Source organism: Natator depressus, chromosome 22, assembly GCF_965152275.1.
Source record: "Natator depressus isolate rNatDep1 chromosome 22, rNatDep2.hap1, whole genome shotgun sequence".
NCBI classification, from domain to species: Eukaryota; Metazoa; Chordata; order Testudines; family Cheloniidae; genus Natator; species Natator depressus.
Window position 1 is genome coordinate 11,482,933 of NC_134255.1, and position 21,949 is coordinate 11,504,881.

The following is a 21,949-nucleotide window of genomic DNA, read 5'->3' on the forward strand; positions in this document are numbered from 1 at the left end:
CACTTAGGTACTTCGGTGATGGACACGATAGGAAAAAAAATTACGCTACTCTGAGGGTTAGCAGCATCAAAGCAATGTGTTACTGTAGAGGAGGCGCGCTCAGAGAAAGTGACTTAGGCTCCATCCACATCACATTACACAAATCCTTGAGCCAGTCAGAGCCTCCCCTGTTGTCAGACTGTTCTGGTTGTGACGCCAGGTAACTTCTTACACAATATTACTGCATCCCATTAAGAGAGCATGTGCTAAAACTTGATAGTCTCGGACACCAATACTTGGATGCCAGCTTGTATGGAATCATTCAAAGTTTTCTTGCTTTCTACTCCATTTTAGAACACAGGTAATTGATTATATGTTATTTCTGGTGGGGGCAGAGGGACCACATTTTACAGCTTTTCTAGATAATCAGCCCTTAAATACAATGCTGGGAATGTGGGGAGCATTTCCCTGCCTCTAATGGGGGTTCATCCTCCCCAGTTTGATACTTAAAAGCCATCCAGCAGCAGAGATGGTTTGCAGCCATGACTAATAAATGTGTCTCTGTTTCTAATGTTGGAATGCACCAGCTTGCACCGAATGGCAGGTAGTATCCAAAAACTTTGCCCAGGGGGAGGTTACCCTCAGACCCCCTGCGAGGGTTTTATCCCCTCATCTTCAAATTACACAGTTCGAACATGTTGCTAATGATACATGTAATGATGATAAAATGTATGTGTGACTGCAAAGAATAACATTAATATAATGATATACCTCTCACTAGGTCCTATAAAAGGAAATCTTAAACATCTGCTTTCCTCTATCTGGGTAGAAACAGATGTTTTAAGGCCTTGAGAATGAATAGAGTGGCTTTTAAAAGTTCTGGCTTAGCTCACAACCAAAATGAAAACCTGGTCTTGGTTCAAGCACACCATGGATTAAAAGTCACTAGAACCTTTTGAAAATATAACACAAAAGGGTCCCAGAATTCAGTGTGTCTGTGTTTAAGTGCCTACTATGATGGGTCTCTTATGTAATTTAGGCCTCTAGGCACTGCTGGAATGCTGTTACTAGTAAATCTCCCTTCTTGTGAATTGGGTGAAGATCATGCGGTTAACAAAGGAAACTAAACGTTGAGGTCACTAAAGATATTCAGGGGTTAAAATATTCTGTCACTGTGCAGACAGTGCCTGTTTCTGGGTCCTGATCCAAATCACATTGAAATCCACGGACTCTGAATTACACCTTTGCTGCATTCCCTGACTTGTGGAGGAAGGAGGTGGCTGTGGGGTCTTCAGAACAAGGGGTTATGGCACTGGACAGCTTGGAAGAGGTTGACTGAAAGGCATTACTAGCTGAAGGCTTTTAGTGTTACAGTGCATGAGTGGCACAATGATAATCCCAGTCTCTCTGTTCTAGTAGACAAGTGTCCAACACGTTATAGAAACCACTATCACCACTGGCTCCCTTATGGGCACTGAGGCCACTAATTAACTGTACATGGAACCTTAACTGCCGTCTTTTCCGAAGGTCCTGTGTCATTCAGGTTGAGACACATGAGCAGAGAGATACAGGCAAAAATGCTGCTGCCCGGGTTGTTTCTTTCTTTGGGTAAACTCCCGGAGTTCTCCCTAGTGGTCAGTTCATCACATTTCAAAAGTAGGAAATGTGCATGACAATTTAATATAACCCTAAAAGTTAAGGTGGAGAAATCTGGTCTGAAGGAAATAACACCTGCCTTGAACCCGTGTCTGTTGCTTGAATTAGATTGGACTCAGACATTTCTGAAGTTCAGTCATTTAAAAAAATAAATGCAAAATCATCCAACTTCTAGGCTTTCAGTTAAAACAGGAAATAGAAATATCAAAATGTTGAGACCAGATTCTCCTGATCTCTCACAAGATTCACAAAACAAACATGGTCAGTGACGCTTTAGAACTTTTTTTTTTTTAGATGTTTTAGCCAAAGGAAGCCAAACCTCCGAACCTTTTGATGTTCACCCATCGCTGTCTCAGATCCAGTTTAGCGGTTGCTCTAACTGAAATTAATAGGAGAGATCCAATTTGTTAGTGTCAATGGGGGCAAATTCTGAGCCTGCGGACAAAGCCCAGGTATAAGAGAGAGAGTGAAGCGGGGGACTCAGTCCCCAGCCGGAGCTCACAAGCAGTGGAGTCCTTGTGTGTGCCCCTGCAGTCAGACTGAGAGTAGATACTCTGTTTCACCCTCCATAATAATAGGTAGAAATTCTTATTCATAGAGCTCATTGTGCTTAACAAAGGTAAGTAAGTAATATTATCCATGTTTTATGGGTGGGGAAGAGAAGGCACAGAGGATACATCTACACAGTAATTAAACACCCGCGCCTCCCCAGGTCGGAGGGTTCAGGCTCATGGGGCTTGAGTTGTGGGGCTGTAAAATTGCTTTGTAGATGTTCGGGCTTGGGCTGGAGCTCAAGCTCTGGGACCCCGATGAGGGGGAGGGTCCCAGAGCCTAGGCACCAGCATGAATCCAGACACAGAGTGATCTACTTGGGGATCTGTTTGTCTGCCTCAGGATGATGAAGGGCTGAATCCACCCTTTGGTTTTTTCAAAGCTGAACCATAGACCTCTAAGCCATCCTCAGCACACTGCAAGCATGTGATCCAAACACAGGTAAAAGTATTATAATTGTGGTCATTCTTTGTCTGTAAGAAGTTCATTCCAAAACGTACTCATGTTTCACCTCTTACATTTCCAGGGTTTTAAAAGTGCAATAGTGATAATTTCAGCAAGTGAGCTCCTACCTGTGAAAAGTCCCATATCCAAAGCCCTGCATCCAAAGTAGAGCTGGTTGGGATTTTTTTGACGAAATACTTTTTGTCGAAAAATGTCCATTTGTCAAAACCAAAACTATTTGCAGGAAAAGGTTGGTTTCAACTAATTTCCTATTTCGAAAAAAATTGGGGGGAGGGGGTTTGGAAATTGTTGAAACACCATCTTTCAGTACTTTCTACATGAAATAGGGTAGTTCTTGAAACTTTTCGTTTCAAAATTGAAGTTAATGTGTAGTAAAATAAAATAAAATGAATAGATCTAAATGGAAATGGAGTGTAGATGTAGCTGTGTCGGTCCCAGGATATTAGAGAGACAAGGTGGGTAAGGTAGTATCTTTTAAATAATAATTTAAAAGGTATTGGCTGCATGCATGGAACTGAAAGAAAATGTTAATTTCGCCCAAACCTAATGTCAGCACATGCCGGCTACTGTTTAAAGTGTGTGACAGAGGGGTAGGAGAATGGATTGTGTGGCAAGAGAAAAGTCACCTTCAGTGCCCCATTCCCGAATGTCCCCGTTTATTTATTTATTTATGAACACTGTTTTCTCTTTAATAATAAAAAAAAAGGATAAAAAATGCCTTTTCTTTAAAATGCAGTTTATGAATCTGCACATTAGAAAAGAAGAAGCGTTGTTTAATATGTCTGTATGACTTCACAGAGATGGGAGAATGAGCTACTTCATGATGCAGGTCGTCTGGTGGCATAGACTGGGTCCGACATTGTTAGATCTGGCAGGGATTCAGATGCCTCAGACATCTGCCAGGGGATGTGGGATTTTGTTATAAGGAGTGGGAGAGAGAGACACACACACACAAGAAAGCTAAGGGAGGCTTGCAGCTTTCTACATACGCCCATATAACACTTCCTCTTTAAAATTCCCTTACTACACTCGAATCCTGTATTTTTATATTCAGAACGAAGTGTCCCGCCCCCCCACCCCTCCCCACCCACCGCCACCTTCTCTGCCTTTAACTTGTTAAATTTGAAAGATGATATATACACACGGTTTGCTCTGCCAGTCAGCCTGTTTAAGGCTAAGATTAATGCAGTGGATTGGTGCAGTGGTGTCGCAGTGGTGCGTGATCAGAATACAAGATGGAATATAGGGGGAAAAGGCCAAGAAATGTGCCTGTGTTCCGAGTTTACACAAGTCTCCTTAGCAACTTGTCTGAATTTTTTTTTAATGTTGTGTGTGTGTGCCCCAATTCACCGGTGAATAAAACGTTCGTCCAGTTTTTAAATAGCCTTATTTTTTTCTTTCCCTTTCCCTTTTGTTAAATTAATCATTTAAATTGGTGGCATGACTTTTTTTTCTTTTTTTTTCTTTTTTTTTTTTTTTTAGGGGAAGGTGCTGGGAGAGGGGAGAAGGGAGGAGTGGGTGCCTTGATAGTTTTTATTGTGACTTCTGGAGAGTTGGTCTCTTTCAAGTTGTTCACATCTCAGCATGTGGAATTACTGTGCTTTCTTCCGATTTGCCACAGAACTGACAGTAGCCCGACACCAAAACTTATTTGGGTTTGATTTGATTTTTTTTTATCTATGTATTTCAGACCAGGGTTTGTAAAAAAAAAAAAAAAAAAAAAAATTGTGACAAATTGTCTTCTCAACCCTTCTATTCCTCCCCTCCTTTGCCCCCAATAAATTTTTTTAGTTGACTACTGAAGAATAAAACCCCCCATAGAAGGGAGTGGCCTTTTAGTGATCAAGGTATGTTGGATTTTTTTTAAGTTGTGTGTTACTATGTTAATAGCATGAGGAAGAGACAGGACTCGGGGAGGTGGGGGTGAATGAATTACCCTGGAAATGCTATACCTTGCAACAACTCAAGGGAAAACAGGTGCTGCCTCCCTTGAGCTGCTTTCAAAATCTTGCCGTGTGCTTTTTTTTTTAAGAAAAGCTTTCCATAGAGGGGAAAAAAAAAAGGAAACCAAGCCAGAAAAATTTTGAAGGCTTGATCTTGGCTTCTATACAAACAGATGTTGCCTGTCATTCCGTTGTTAAGCAGGCACCAGATTGGAGCAAGCAGCAGTTTAGGAGGAACTGCAGCGGAGTTTGGAAAGTGGGAGGGAAATATATGTATATGTGATTTTTTTCTGTACTGCACATATATATTCCCCCCCCCCCCGGAATTAACTTTAATTATAACAAGTATATTTTATTTTTTATTTTATTTTTTTATTTGTTTTTTAGTGGGAAAAACAAACCCAAAATAAAACGGAAAAGCACTAGCAACTCTGACCCAAATTTTACCAAAACAGCTTTTTTTTTTTCCACGTAGGTGAACATGTATAGAAAAGGGGGTTCTGTTGGAAAATGCTTAAGGCATTCTCGGTAAGTGAATGTTTCTAATGGACTAGGTCAGGATTCTGTCGTGGTTTTTCTTTTTTTTTCCTGCTGCAAACCCCGTTTCTGATGGGTTTGCCACTAAGTTCTCTCTGTAAGTATAATTGTGAAGGTTGAAGGCCTTTTTGTCGCCTTTCCAAGTTTTAGCAACATTGTAAGAACAAGAATCACATTGTTTATACAGTAGAAGTTCTAACGAAACATGGATGCTCTCCATATTGTCGCTCTTTTGTCTGCTGCATGCGCTCGCGGGTTTAATCCCCCTGTTTCTTATGCTTTTTTTTTTATTCCCCCTTCTTTTTATTTTCCGCTTTCTAATCGAATAGTGGCATGCTCAAGAGAAAACATGAGGGGTTTTGAGCCGAAAGAGTTAAAGGTTTCTTGGCACCAGAGCAGCAGTTTAGCAACAGATCAATTCATTTAAATGAAAGAAATCACCGACCAAGCCATCTGATTTTGAAATTTCGCATCTTATGCTTCCACTTTGGAACAAAGCTTCCATTTTCTTTCCCCCCTATTAATCTTCACTGCTTCTGTTTAACTCTGTTGCTTTTGATAGGAACTTTAAGTTATCAGTCATTTTTTTCCTTTTAAAAAAATGTGTATATTTATTTTTTCATTTGGCATTTGTACATGCTGCACTTAGCACTTCTGTAAATAATCACCCTTACACCTCAGACGTCCAATAACTGTTATTTATGGCAGAGTATTTTTTCTACATTCTGATTTTATATTTGGAAATAGTCAATTTTTGCATGATCTAACTTTCAAACTATATAAACTATCTGCCACCCAAGTACTATGTAAAATATCCGCCTGTATCTATCTATCGATTGCTATACACATACTGTATAAATACAACTGTGTGTAGATACGTCTGTAACTCAAGAGATACCTGAAAGATTATTTGATGGTGAGCAATATCTTTATATACAGAGCTATTTTATATATACTCGTATATTTCTCCAATATATCTGCCTGTCTATACCCAGATCTATTTATATTTTTACCATATATGTGTGTATGTATGCATATGCCCACACAGACAGGAAGGGTTATATCATTCAATAACTAGATTACTATATATTCAGCATATTCCATTGAGCCATTTCTTTCACGGCTATTTAAAGCTTCAAAAGAATGAAAAGCAATTTTTTGGTTCATGTAGCATATTTGATCATAAATATACGTTCTTATTTTTGTTGCTATATTAAGTAAAATAAAATAAAATAAAAGATCGGGGGGGGATTATTTTGTTTGCTGTCATCCTCGGTTTACACAAACCTACCATAAAAATAGGGTAATTCCACTCACAATAAACAAACACATTTGGTGAACGAATTTGCAGCCCCGCATTGAATTTTGAAGGTGGCTTCCACGCTGTGATGCTGAGTCTGTTCGCGGTGGCATTGCATTAAAAAAAAAAAAAAAACGGGCCATGATGCTTGGGCAGGAGCAAACTCCTATCAGCGAAAAGCAACAGAAGGGTGGGGACAGGGGAACCTTCTTTTGTTAGGCTAAAAAAAAAAAAAAAACCCAAACCCAACCTTGAGTGAAGCTTAAAGAGAAAGAAAGAATGGGAGCGAGCGAGAAAGTGGACAAAAAATACAAGTAGCATCCCTCCCCTCTCTCCCCCCCAGCCATTACATGACTAGGGTGGATCACAAATCTGGACATTTTATTGTCTCTTGTTCTTTAACTAGTGTTCCCAGCTGTTTTGTAGGAGAACACCAGGGTGTGGAGCAGAAGGAGCACCCCCAAAATATCAGCAATATTTCTGTGGGTGTCATTTTGGCTACATCACGGCGCGCTCCTTCCCCGGCTGTGTTCTTGTGCAAAATTCAAATAATTTTTTCCCCCTCTTAGCAGCTGTGCATGGGTTTAAGTCAGTCTTTAACATTGGGAAAGGAACAATAAAATGAAAGGCAAAACCGGCATCTTAAAACTTGGCAAGGGAAAGCAGCTTGGAATGGCAGCCAAGAATCGTGCTGTGGTGCAAAAAGAATAGCATCCACGAAACCACCACAATCAGGGGTTTCTCTTCTTTTACCAATACCATCGGCAGACAGAAATAATGATTCCTAGAAACAGTGTTAAAGAGTCAAAAAAGTTAAAATGGTTGCTTGATGAATCTACTCAGATGCAGGTAACGATCCTCTTATTTGAATTTGATTTACCAAACTTTAATCATATGTGGATCAGTACATGATAGCTAATCTGTTTAAGACGTTGATGCATATAACTAGCTACCCAGGAATGTACTTGCAGTCGCAATCTCTGTGTTTGCTTTATTTTTATTGACTGCTTTGGGGTATTAGAATGATCCTTTGTTTTATGTGCTGCAAGAAATGTGTTTCATTTCCAGATATTTAACTCTTTATGCTGAGGGCAAATAGCACAAAGGCATAACATTGACATCACCTTTTATTTTGAACAATCAGTCTTGCTTTTTTGGATCTCATCTCTTTCTGTCAGGGTCTGTGCTACCAGAGCTACAGAGCTTAATGTACAAAGGCAGAATCAGACCATTTAAAAAGACCACCAAAATATCTGAAAATGTTTTTTGTTTTCTAGGATATGTTTGTTGAAGAGTTGGGCCTAGCAAGATGGGCAGCGCACGTGCAATAAGTATTCACGTGAAGTACCACTGCGAAGGTAAAGTCGTTTCTATCAGATTTGTAAGTTACTCTGTTTTCCAAATAATTTTTTTTTGCATTTGAAGTATATAAATCTATTAATAGATTGATATAAATATAAAATGATTTTTAAAGGTCTATAAATTCAACAGTTAAAATAGGAAGGGAGGGGGAAGAATTATTTAGGACTTCTGTTTCTGATTTCTCTCATTGTTATGATTGAAATATGAAATGGCTGCAAACAGCTTTTACACAGGCACACAACATGTTCCACATTGATCGACAATTTTCTTGGAAAATGCATTTGTGCAGTGTGGTTTGCTTGAAAACCACATGCAGACCCAAACCAATGTTATGCCTTTGGAGACATACATACATACATTTGTATATATTCCCCTATATATTCCTTTGGCTGAAAGACTGGAAAATGCCAGCCTTCCAAAGGGTTAATGCTAGACAGGGGCATCTCTTTTTTATTTTTGTCATCCCTAGTTTCTGGAACCTAATGTTTGTTGATATTATGATCATTTTGAACTTACATGCTAATCAAAATAAAAAAGACGAGGTGAAGTTCATTATTTATAAGTTAAAGTTACATGCAAATGTATCACAAAGACAATTGATTCATTTGTCTATCATGGATTTTCTGCCAGTGTTTATCTCTTCATGAGGTTTTCACAAGGTATTAACAACTGCATAATTAATCTACAAGGGGAAATTTTTCAAACCTCACCTTTCTGTGTAACCTATAGTCTTTCCTCTGGCACCTCGAATGCATTCAATGGACGTACAATGAGATTTTTAAAAAACCAATACTTCAGTTCAGAAGAACGTTTGTTGCTTTGTATCTTGTTTATTTTCATTTGCTTCTTCTTTTACAAGTTCACTTCACTGGACATTCAAAAGTGTGATGGTGTTGGGGGTTTTGGATTTTTTTGGTCAGTTTTTTACAAACACTAGGAATTGATAGCTTGGACCTGGACACTTTGTTACTTACATCATATAGATGCCACAAAATGAAATGTGTATATCTACCAAGCTCCCTTCCTCTAGCCTCAAAGGAGTGCAGAAGCAGTTCCATAAGATTTACGGTGGGAATCCTCTCGAAAGCTAACCATGCCAGTTTGACATATAAAGATCCATTTCTAGAAAGACCTACTGTCACATTTAACAAATATAACCATGAAAATTAATTCTTACCCTGAAACTACTCACATTCCCATCCCTTTTCCTTTTTTGCTTTATAGAGCCATTATTGTGTCACGGGAGCTGTAGATGTGAGGTCATTTAGGCATCTAAATAAAGGGTCAGTTTTTCAACAAGGCTTAGCACCCTGCAGCTCCCAATGCGACTGGGTGCTGAGCTCTTGGAAAATCGGGCCACTTATTTCAGGGCCCAAATGAGAGCTGAATTATATTGGAAATCTAGCCCATAGTGCCATGGTGTGCTGCGTGCCCTTGAAACCAGTGAGAATTGAGGGCTCACGTCAACCAGAAGAGGTACTTCCGGGCCACCCAATCCCAGTCAGGATGCTAGTGATTATAGAAGTGAATGGGAGATGAGAATATTAGCTTTCAAGGAGGGAAGTTTAAGAAACAAGAATTTTAGTAAACATTTATGCACTTCCATACATTATATACCCTTTCAGTAAGGTTATTAAATTCCTACCATGCACAGGATAGATGAACCAAGATGAATTCTGGTACAAAGAGAGTAGCGTTCATTATGGGCTACTGCATTGCATCCTTGGAGGGACTTGCAAATGTAAAGCAAAATTCTTAGCAGTCATACTAGGTTCTCAGGTCAGTAGCAACAGTTGTAATAATGCCTTCTAATTATATGGTTATAGGGAAAGACTCTTAGAAGGCACTCTGTATTTTAACCTAGATTCCCTTAAAATATATCACTTTGGTGGTGCTTGTATAGTAAGGCAAGGTCTTCCATATTGAATTGGCAATTCCCTTATCTGAAAATATAACTATGTATAATCTCTGGTCAAAGCTCAATAAAATGTATGTACTGTCCCCCCTTGGTGGGTCACTGCACACATTGATGGATCATAACTATTCATGCAGGGGGCTCCTAAATCCATATTTAGGCTCCTCCATAAAAGTTGCCCTGATTTTGAAAGATGCTAGACACCTGCAGCACCTGCTTCCAGTGGGATTTGTGGGTGCTGAGAACTTTTGAACGCCTGGCCACTTTTAAGTAGATGCCTAAGTATTGATGTAGGAGCCTAACTTTAAGCAACCCAGTTTGCAAATTTTGGGCTTAGTTAGTATCTAGACTTCTGGATGGAGGATGAGTAGAGATTCAAGATGAACCAGTACCCATGAAGGAAAGCTGTCATTCATTTAATTGTGTCTGTTTACCAGGCTGGAGAGATTAAATATTTTTTATTTTCAGAACCTGTACGAGAACAGAAGCAAGCACTTAAAGTTATGCCTATATCACTATTACTATACATGAGTTGACTGTATCATATCGGAAAGAATAATACTCAATTTTGCAAATTCTTATCTGTTGTCTGAGGTATAAGGGAAGGTAGAAAAGGGAAGTTTCTATGACTTTGGGTGGCGGGGAGTAGGGGACGGAAGGCAAGCAAGTATACCTCAGTAGGTTTAATATTCATATTTATAAGTTACAAATAACTTAGGGCCTAATTCTCCTCTCATTTCCACCAATTGCACATATTCAGTGTAATGCCATTGATTTCAAGTGCAAATTAATTACATAGGAGCGAAAACTTTGGAACTTCCCGGATAATTTTTTTGTTGCAATGACAAAAATTTACTCCTAGATGAAGTCGAATCTTATCAGAAATAAGAAAACATTCGCATGTTTTTTGTCTCTATTTCTTTTGAAAGACATTTAGCTAGTATTTGGCAGATTTTCTGGGGGGCTGGGGAAAGTTATTAGATTGCTTAGTGGAAGGCAAATATATTTGCTACAGTTGAAATTTTAATTGTTCTGTATTAAAAAAATCTAGACCAACAATTACTTCTCTGAAAGTTAATGCAACCCATATTTTTCTTTTGCTTAGTTATTTTTTCCATCTGTTTAGGAAGACTGCCAGAATGAAAACTAGGAAGATCCTTAAAAAAACTAATTTTTTTTTTTATACACACACATACATACACACCCGCACACGTAAACTCTCACTGATCTATTTTGGAGCACACCTGTATACACAAGCAAAAAGTCTTTGTGGTAGGTTGGTTTGACATGCTGTTATCAACATACCAGTAATGTTTATCGCTGGTCATTTAGTATCACATCATCAATAATCTTGTCTAGCAAAGTGCTTATCTGAAGGAAATACAGAGTGTTACTTTTTTGGTTCAAGCGATATTTATAATGTATTTTGCTGCTCTAAAAAAGGGGGGTGTGGAAGTTATATTGCAGTGAAAGAAACAGTAGTCACACAGGTAGTGTTTCAGTACTATAAAGAAATAGTTATTCCTATAAGTTAGTGTCTTTAACGTGTTAAATATTATGAACACTGCTATTTACTAACAGCTTTGCAATTTCATTTGCAGAAATGTTTTTTAAAAAGTTTAAAAAAAAAAAAAAAAAGGAAGAGATCAATGCCCGTTGCCACAAACCCGTAGATCCGAACTTGTGGTCATATTCCACACAAGCTTGTATCTATAGGTATGTGTCTGCATGGCAAATGCACAAAACCTGGATATGGTGGTGTTTATGCATTTAAACTGAAAATGTCCAATGTTGCTACTCGCATCTCCCTCTAGCCCCGCTCCCCCCTCTTAGGAAATATAAAATTAGAGCTGCAAATCTTGTTCCGCAATTATCATATCAGTTTTCAGCTTTGGTTATTATTAACATGTACTCATGGTTGTACAAAACCAATGGCTCATTTGTGCCTGAATAAAATGGGACACAGAGAGTTATTTGACATCAGGCTGAAGAAATTAAATCTCGGGTGCATTATGTGTGGGTCTGGATATTTTTTGGTTGTTTGTATTTCCAATCCGGTCTGGGGAAGCAGAAAACAAAAACTTATTTCATTTTTAAAATAAGATGGATTCATTCTTACATTGATGAAATTGTATCCTCCTTGGAAAATGACATAAGAGTTGTGTATGGAGCAATATAGTTTAGTAGTTTTTGGCTGTATAGATTGGCAAGCTACTCTGAAACACGGATTCTGCTCATCCGAAAGCCAGTGTAAATCTTGAGTGATTCTACTGAAGTCATTGGATGTAGTCTAGAGTAATTCTGTAGACCTCTGTATTATTCTCAGTATGAAATTAGCTTATTTTGAAATCCTTTCCCTTCTCCACTTTGTTTTACTTCAGTTTAGATGTACTATCGATTTCTTTAATTCTTAGGGGGAATGTAGCAAACTGCACAAAATCACTAAAGGAAGAAAAAAATGTGGAAGCAACAATATAATTGAATATAAAAAGCTGTCATGTTTTAAGTCGTGAAAGGAAACAATTAGTTTTTAAAAAATGAGGAACATTTAAAAACAGCGCAATATACATATTTTACACATTAATACTTAGAAACTGTGAGGACTCAGAATAAAAACTTACTGACTGGCGTCTTCTCTTAGCTTTCAGTGAAAATTCAGTTAAGGAGTTGGCCTGAGTTTCCTTTTTAACTTCCACTTTTGTATGAATTTGGCTGCATTTACCACACTGCTCCAGTGCAAGACTGATTTTCCCCCCCATTTTAGATTGCCTGTTTTGTATTGTATGAGTGAAAAATAATAGCAAATATATATATATATATTTTTAAAGATTCAAATGCTTTTCTGTGTCCTGGTTACTAGAAATCAGCTTTATATTTAAAACTATATTTAAAACAGAATGTTTGTTTATAATGAGACTATGCATTTGGATATCAGCCTTCTACCCCCCGCCCCACACACACACCCCGCTTGGAACCTGAGAGTATAAAACATGTATCTGCCATATATGAGTAGTTACTACAAAGACTTTTGCACAGGATTGTGTACGGATCATACAATATTGTTATTTTTCAGGTGCATGGTCACGCCCTCTAGACAGTGCAACCTAAGCTAAAAGCCATTGTTCTGGTCTATTGTTTTCAGAATCATGTTGACTAAGGATCTTGTGTGATAGGTAGTGGCAAGTTATACTTGGTTGGCTCTTTAGAGAGACTTTTGATACATCCCTTTCCATTTGGCCGCAGCTTGAAGGCCCCGTTGAAGCATAGTTATAAGAGGCCTCCCAAGTCATGAGCAAGTATCTCACCTAGGGCTTGGAGTTAGTGGGAGATTTGCTGTTGGCTTTAATGGGAGCAGGATGAGATGGTATCTGATGTTGTCACAATGGGCTGTGTTCCTCCTATGGAGGCTGAACAGATGGATTGTTTTTCAGATACAAAATAGGACTTTTAATTCCTAGCTGTTAAGGCACCCTTAGATCAGCTAGTCTGACCTTGAAAGAGAAGGGACCTGGATGAGAACCCTGATCCTAGCTCTCCCAGACATGTAGGTGTATGGAATTCAGCTTCTTTTCCAAATTTGCTGGCATATACCATTTGTAGACATTACCCTCTGGTAGCATTTACCAAGAACTCCCAGGGTTTACGACTGAAGAATTTCTAAAGTTGCTGAAAGCTGGCATTTATGGTGCCATTACTTTAAAGGTTCCAGAAACCCGGTCGTATGGGAGCTGTGTGGTTCTGTCTGATATGTGAGTTGCTGCAGTTGGATTTACAGATTTTATTTTTAAAACTATTTTGGGTTTAAAAAATAAATACACATACCATGGGGAAATTCCCTTCCCCCTCCCCCGATTTTCCAAATATTTTTGTGCAGTTTTATTTATTTACTGTACTGAAATCTGTTTATAAACATCACCATTTTTGTGGGAAACATCATCTAAAACTGAACAGGTGTCTAGAAAGGAAACTTGTAAAATGTTTTTTCATTAATGGGTACTGAGAATGTGGCACTCTGCTGCTGCTGTGTGTGTGTGTGTGTGTGCGTGTGTAACATCATCACATGATATACTAGGGCTAAGCAAGGCATCTGACTAGGTGGGCTGTGGACCTGGATCCAGAAGTCCTAAGTTCTGTTCCTGACTCTGCCACCTACCTTCTTTTTGACCCTGGGCCAAGTCACTTTCCCTCCCTGCTCTTCAGCTTCAGTAATAACAATAACAGGACCCTCCTTTGCATAGTGCTTTGGGATCTATACATGAAAGGCCCAATATAAGAGCTAAGTATTATTATACTCCATCTTTCATTCCCCATTCGTGAGAGCCACATGCCATATATGGTACACATTGGCCTGCACTGTTAATTATGAGCTTGATTTTCAAAAGAATTCTGCTATTACTCGGGCACCTAAATAAAACGGCATAGATATTCAACAGTGTGCACATTCAAGCTGACCTCTTTGGAAAACCTGGCCCTCGTTGTAAGGTGCTGAGCTGTTGTAAGTCTGGGTCTGAATTCTTATGAAAACCTGGCCCCATAATCCTTAGCGCTACTTCCCTGCAAAGTGCTTTCCAAATAGGAACAAATCACCACTTCAGGTAACTACAAGGCTTTTCTCATACTTGGCTGTTTTCCTTTATTGCAGATACAGGGTTGCAGTTTTATTTAAAGACTGAGTATAAAAATATAATTGGAAGAAAGCATGCTCATTGTCACCGCAGGCTGGTGAGGTGGATAAGTCTAATTATATCCAGAGAGATGATGGTCCTGATTTCTCCAGGCATCGAACACCTCCTGTGAGTTGCCGAGTGCTCTCAGTAGGAGTCGAGAGTGTTCAGAACCTCTCAAGACTGAGCCCTAGTATCAATTGCTCAAGACTACAGAGAAGCCGTGTCCAGGCTAGCACAGTCTGTACAGCGATGGGTGCAGTTGTCCCGGTGCTAACAATGATTTAAGTGTAAGTGTAGACATAGCTGACTCCTTTTTCAGAGCATTGTGAAGAGGACTTGCTCTGAGCAAGCTCAGTGTCCGCTTCTGAAACAGCTCTGAACATAGCTTTTGTCCCTGCGCTTAAACCAGTTTCAGCACCGGTTCCGCTGAAATTGCTCGCTTGGTGTTGATAAGGCTGAAAAGCCAGAGGCAGGATTAGTACCTTGGAGTTCCTGGCCCCAAATCCTGCATTCTGGCCACTAGGCCGCATCCCTGTTCTTTTCTCTCACCTTTACTACATATTTCCTGCAGCTCCACTGAGTGTTCTCCGTTTGTTTTTGGGTTTTTTGCATCTCCTGCTCTCTCTTCTCAGCTGTAGCCTCTGACCCCCTCCCCTCCCACAACAGGCTGCCCCCCAGTTTTTCAACTCAGCCTTTTGAAGGACAGCTGTGTTGTGTGTTCTACATTAATGTTGTCTTTCTTTCCTGTTGGTTGTATTTCCCTCTACTTCATTACATTCTGGAGATTAATTTGACTGTGTGAGAAACCTTGAAATGCATCTTTCCTGTAGGATGGCATGAGCAATGGGAGTCTGCGCAGAGCCCAACCCCTACCTTCCGGGGAAGGAGCAAAAGTGTATTGATTAAATTTCTCAGCTTTGTTGATAAGGATCTTACAGGTCTACATTAGCTTTCATGCTGGTTCCTTACCAGCTACACAAAGTTCACTTCATCTGCCACTGAGCCATAGCGTACAGACCCACTACGTAACAGTTTAGGGCAGGAAGTAGAGACTGGTTTACACAGGTTACAGTTGGAGGTGGAATTTAGGGAAATAGACTGTAGTTATCCTGCTTGGAAATACTGTCAGAGAGAGTCCCATGGGCTCCTTAATGACAGGAAAAGATCAGGGTATCTTATCCAAAAGATGACCATGTCAGGACCACAATGCCTCTTCCCTTAACACCATATTGGATCACTGGTTTTAGTTCCTACTCATAGATGAAAAAATACCCTCTTCCTGCAGCACCTGTATGGTTTATAGAAAGGTGTCTAAGCAGTATCGAAATATGTCTGCATCGGCTATGGCGATTAATAGAATTGCATTTCACTTCAGCATCGTTACTGTTGTGTCTAGAAGTAGTTGCTCTTGTTTAAAGGTACAAAACAAAAACTATCCAGAACCTGGCATCTCATTCTGGGTGCAGGTTAGATCAAGTCACACCTTTTCCCCCATCATAAATAATAGCAGAACAATTTCTAATAGCTGTACATTGCACCTTTCATTGAAAAAGACCCCAAAGTCCTTTTCAAATCAACACAGGCATCCAAGAATCACTTCATCCCCCTCTGAAACACTTGTTTCTGTGGGGGGACACAGAAGGTGTTTATCAGCACCGAGCAAAACTACACAGTCATTTAGGACAAGAGATGGAGAATGCTTTATCCAGTTGCAACCACAAGTGGGAATTTAGGGAGGCAGAATTGGAATTTGAAACAGATTCAGATACCCTAGTTCAAAAAAATCTAATGTGTTTAAACTTTGCAAATACAAATCCCTATCTGTTGCAGTATTTGGCCTGAGGCTTGGTTATCGTAAGTCAGATAGCAAGAAATATTTTTACCAAGAAGAGAAAAATAGGTGTGGGGGAAGATAGTTTTGTGGTTAAGACATTGGACTGGAACTCAGGAAATCCGACTGGGTTCCTACCTCCATCATAGTCTTCCTGTTTGACCTTAAGTCACTTACTCTCTCTTGCCTCTGCTCCCCATCTGTAAAATGGGTGAATAATTACAGCTGGTAAATAAATGGCAAGTTTAAGACTAGCTGTCGGACCAGTGACAGTTGAACATATAGGGCCATATCTTGTTCTTGATCTAGGAAGTCCCCATGAAGTGTAGAGAGAGCTGTCTGCAGATCATAGTGAGCTGGAGAAGAAAAAGGTGATGCACGCTAGTGGAACAGCTGCCTCTGGGTGATATCCTGTTATGGCAAAATGTGGTCTCATGGTGCCATTCCAGCATTGGCATCAGGTTTTGATGCAGCATCCCAGTATTCAGTTTCAGCTTTCCTTCTCTGAGGAACCAATTTCTGCTCTGTTGGACCCACACAGTCCACAGAATTTAAAATGCTACCAGATGCTAAAACATAATATTGAGCAAATCAGAGAACTGGTTCAGGTCAAATGACCAACTGGAACCTTTGCTAAAAATTCAACCTGAAGCTAAAACACTTTTTTTTTCCTTTGTGGTTTGAAAAAGTTTGAATAACTTTTTAAAAAATTATTTTTGGGTAGCTCTGCTCTTCTGAGTCCCAGATGAACCCAGATGAGATTTCCAGCCTAATATTGGCAATTCACGATGTCCTAGTATAGTTTGTCGCATCATCCAAACTTTCAGGTACATCCAAACTGAGTGAACCTCTGATGCTCTTGAGGTTTGCTCATTCCATCAGCGAAGTGACAGTGACAATATTTCATCAAGCAAAACGGAAAGATTACTTACTGCTTGGTGACCAGACCGCTAACGATCTTGTCAGCATTTCCACTGTAAATTCTCTTGTGCCTGAGGTTTTCAAAAGTCAGCTGTTAAAATAAATAAATAAATAATCCCAGGCTGAAACTTGAGAAACAAGGTCGCAGACCTCAGACTGGAACAATATCATTTGTGCGCTTTGGTACTTTTTTTTTTTTTTTCAATGACTTAAGCAAATTTTTTCAGTTCAAAATATTTTTTTCCCTCCCTAACAGCCAGAGCCACAAGGTCTGCTTGGGATCTGAGAATCAAGTTGGGCCCTTTCTTCTTCTTTACCTCATGCCCAGCAATAAATATTCTGCAATCAAAACTAAGCTGATGATTTTGCTGATGATGCATGAGACAGAATAGAATCCAGCTCCCTCTCCTGGAGCTGTATTGACCCTGCATTACTAATGCGAATAACATCTTGCTTATGTCAGTTCAGTCTGCAGAAATTATCTGCAGACGCATGGGAAGTGGTTTCAAGCTGCAGGGAACTAGTACAATTCTTTGGGCAATATTTCCCATTAATAGTTTTACCACTTTGAGTGTTTTCACCCTCCAGAAACCCTGCTTTTCTGTGGATTTTGACAAAGCAGCTATTTTTGCGTTGAAGATGTGTTACAAAATTGAATTTTCATATATTGATGAAGTTGGAAATGTGCCCATGATGGCTCAGAAGTGGGTCCGCTTCCTGCTTGTAAGGTAGAGTCAGAGAAACTAAATCCCAATTTTAATTTTTTTATATTTTTGGAGGAAATAGGACAATTTATGTGTTTGTAAATGGGGGGAAAGATCTAGCATTCTCATAGTTTCAACAAGGGAACCCAAGCCACAAAGCTCCGAACCAGAGTTAAACATCCCCAAATTCCCAGGAATTTCTATCTAGAGTTTTGATTCATCTCATTGTAGAACTGGGAGCCAGGCATCAAAGTCAGATCTAGACCCAAACTTTCCTGAAATCTGAGATAGGAAGAGTTCCTGTACTGTAATCAGCCATGCATTCCATGGTGCCTTACCAAGACCAAAGTCCACTGAGATTTATGGAAAGACTCCCATTCCCAGCACAGCCTGTTAGTCTTGGAATTAGTGCGACAGGTTCTGATTTTGTCCAGCTCCCTCAATGAATTGTCCCCTCTGTATGCATTACAATTGAATCCAATCTCTTCTCTGCTACGAGAGACTCTACAGTCTCCATCCAGGTATTTGATTCAGACCGGCCGCCACAGCTACTGTGTATATGTCATAAACCATAAAGACAGATCTATTGAAGGTGCCATTTTTAATCAGACATTTCTGACTATAAAATTGCTTTAAAATAATTTTTCAAAAAAGCTGATCCAGTTATTGCTGAGATCTCGTTTGTCAACAATCATATGAAGTTGCTTCTAGGATCCTTTTTTTTTTTTTTAAAGCAAGCTTTAAACTCCCCTGAGGTGCATAAACTTTATAGGAGCTCTCTGCTTCCCACACAGAGCTCTTTTCTCCACCATTGTATTTAATAAGCATTTTTATGACATCAGTACATATCATAAGTGAACCTTGTCATTACAGGACTGTACATATTTACCCTAATAACCAAATTAGCTATAATTGCACTAATTGGGTAAATACATAATTGACTAAAATCACTGTAAACAAACAAGGACATTCACACAAGCAAAAGAAAGCTCATTAAAAGACACAAGTTCTGTGAGTCTTACTCCCCAAAAGCAAGGAATATCGCAGGGAATGGTTAATTGTCAAATACCCAGGCATGGCAGGGTGCAGAAGGGTAATGCCAAAATGAAATGTGAAGTTAGCGGCAGCCAGGGACTTTAACTGTTTTGGGATGACCAGGGCAATTCTGTGCATGGGGACCATCTTTCTGCATGCCGTTGAATTTGCCTGTACCTGCCCTAGGTTAATCTAGAATTGGGGGGTGGAAACCAAATGTCTGTGTTTCTCTGATGCGAGGTCCACAGAGACAAACACCTGTCAGGAATGATCTAGGTAATTAGTCCTGCCACGAGTGCAGGGGACTGGACTAGGTGACCTCTCAAAGTCCCTTCCAGTCCTATGATTCTATGATGGGGAAGAAGATTAGAATAATCTGTCCTGAAGGGGCCTGGAGTTTCTAAAAATTCACTGGGAGCAAGTTAAGTACCAAGCGCTGGGACGGAGCCTCCCTTGATGTTAGAGGGCTTGATTCTCATTGACAGTAAGACCTCTTTACACTGCTCTGTGAAGGAGCCTTAAAGTGGGTGTAGATGACAAATGCCCACTTTAAGGCCTTTTTACACTGTCCGAGTGGTATAAAGGCATCTTAGTGTCACTGCAAATTCAGGCCAGAATATTTTCTCGGTGCTCTGATGATGTTGGCTGGATCCAGCAGTCCTTGCTCAGTCAACACTTCCACGGATCTCCTGAATAAGGACTGAGAGTCAGGCTCATAGTGTTGGAGCTGGAAGCATTTCTCTTAAGTGGAGCTGAACTCTTATCTGGCAGCAGGGAGGCGGGAGAGTGTTCTTAGAACTGCGGTGCTTCAACAGAAGGAACTGCTGACACCAGAAGGGTGTTCAGCACCCAGCATGAGGTACCTGCCACAGGTTTAAGGGATTGCACAATGCTTTGGTGAAGGGTGGGGTGCAGGTAGGAGGGGAGAGTGACAGAAGTAGAGGTGTGCCAAGTATTCAAAATAAAACTTTAAAACCTCAAAAATGGAGGCTTTCTTATTTCCTTTTTTTGAAAACAGTCAAGTTTGGCAATAAAAAATATAGCAATTTAGCAGGATCGCTTACAAATGGGTCTGTTTGTAGTTGAAATGTAGCCATTCTTTCTGTTTAGGATCAGCTCCCCAAACATATTCATTCAAAAGTATTCACTGAGGACCTGATTCTACCACCTTTACTCCTGTTGATTTCGCTGGGAATACTTGCGTGGTAAATCCAGCACTGATCAGGTTGGTTTAGTGGGCAGAATCCAACCTGGAATAATTTCTCCTCATAATTCTTGGTAGGTAGCAAGCCCAGGAGCAATTAGTTGCAAGTATTCATTATTCAGTACCTAAGCTGTGCTGTGGTTAGTTTTGACTGAACACTTAGGTCCCCCTGGTATTGTTTCCTTTCAATCTTTCAGTGACCAGATGAGCTAAATTCTGAGGGTATGTCTACCCTGCAGTTGGAGGTGTGATTTCAGCACAAGTAGAATTACCCAGACTAGCTTTACTCCAGCTAGCCCGTGTACCGACAGTAGTGAAGCCATGGCAGCACGGGCTTCAGTGCAGGCTGTACACGCCCACCTACAACCCTGGGTACGTACTTGGCTGCTTAGAAGCCCCAGCCCAGCAAAGCAGATGCTCCCTGGAAAGTCCATGAAATCCTAGCTCCTCCACTGTTGTTGATCAGCGCCGCTCCGTTAACTTCAACGTTGCTCTGTCAGTTACACCCACTGAGGACCTGACCCTAGATATGAAGTCCAGTGGTCAAGAATGAGAGTGTTGCTGTCACCTATAAAAAGTTGGGATGGTTTCAGCACAAAACCAGACCCAGTAGTACCTTGTAGACTGTTACAAGGTTCAGTGGTCTGCGAGTGGAAAGCCATGAGCTTCTGAGTTCTAACATTGACTCACTGTTATAAGTGATAAAATTAAAATGTGATTGACATGTTTCCATTTGACCATACTATTCATTAAGTTTTAGCCCGGATTGGGTATCAACTAGAAGTGACTTCTGAAATGTGCACTCAGTGGAAACTTGAATAACATTGACAACAACTTATAGGTTTAAATCTCTATAGATCGAACAGTTTTCAAACATACATTAACAGGTGCATACTGGGGAAAAATGTCTTCTCTCTAGAATCTGTTTTGTTAATATGCTCAGATGTCAGGGTAGGATACTAGCTTTTTGCATAAGTCAGTACCATTACTTTCTGTTGTCCTAAGACAAAATATGTGTAACCAAGAGGCTAGTTGTTGTGCACAACTCAGGATTCAAAGCTTCTGATTCACTCTTAATCCCCTTCCAATGCTGTGCAGTTATGCCTGAGGAGGCATTCGCCTGAGAGAGACAGAATCCAGGCTCTGAATCAGTCCCAAGTCTTGACGAGCATTTTTTTTTTTTTTAGGATGGAGCTAATCCTTGTTTGCAAGCTGTAATAAATAGATGCAGAACTGCCTTAAGCAATACCTTGGTGGTTGATAGGAATGCGTCACAATGATAACATCCTGCCCTTTTGACTACGATCTAGTAGAAGTTTAATATGTTCCCTATAAGAAGACAGTACCTTACTCGTGCTGGTCTGATGGTGAAAGTATTTATATGACACCTGACGTCCCATGCGATCCCAAAATTGCTTTACAGTCGGCGCACACAGAGTTTCTATGCTGAAATGCAGACACCTCTAGGGTGGATGGGAAGGGAAATTTTGAGCAAGAACAAACCCTCTCTTGTCTTATGAAAAAGTGACAAGGGATCCTATCTACACATAGCAGTCATGATCTGGATTTATGAAATCTCATCTCTTAATCTATGGTGGCATGGGGAGCTATATTTGTCTGGGTATCTTCTGACCAGCAAAGCATTTAATACTGCTAAATTAGCAGATGAGATGATGAGCGCTTTTAGATTTTTCTGGAGAAACCCTGGCTTTGTGTTGGCTGTGACTTGGTGGGTGGTTTTTCAGCATTTTTGACTGCATGCATCCAGGTTGAGGTAGTAGGTTGTATAGTTTAGAATTACACCAAGGGAGATAACTGTACAACCTCCTAGCTTTCCTTGGGTCTTGCACAAAACGGCGTGGTGAGAGACCGTAATTC

The 21,949-nt window shown here is 40.0% G+C and overlaps 1 long non-coding RNA gene across 3 annotated transcripts in view; it reads left to right on the forward strand.

Moving 5' to 3' along the window:
• The window catches only part of LOC141976064 (uncharacterized), a 127,781-nt gene that overhangs the window by 47,170 nt on the left and 58,662 nt on the right, over positions 1 to 21,949 (forward strand). For all 3 annotated transcript variants that reach the window (XR_012636056.1, XR_012636058.1, XR_012636057.1), the window contains exon 5: positions 7,710 to 7,790. This is a non-coding gene — a long non-coding RNA (uncharacterized LOC141976064). The remainder of the gene's footprint in view (positions 1 to 7,709; positions 7,791 to 21,949) is intronic.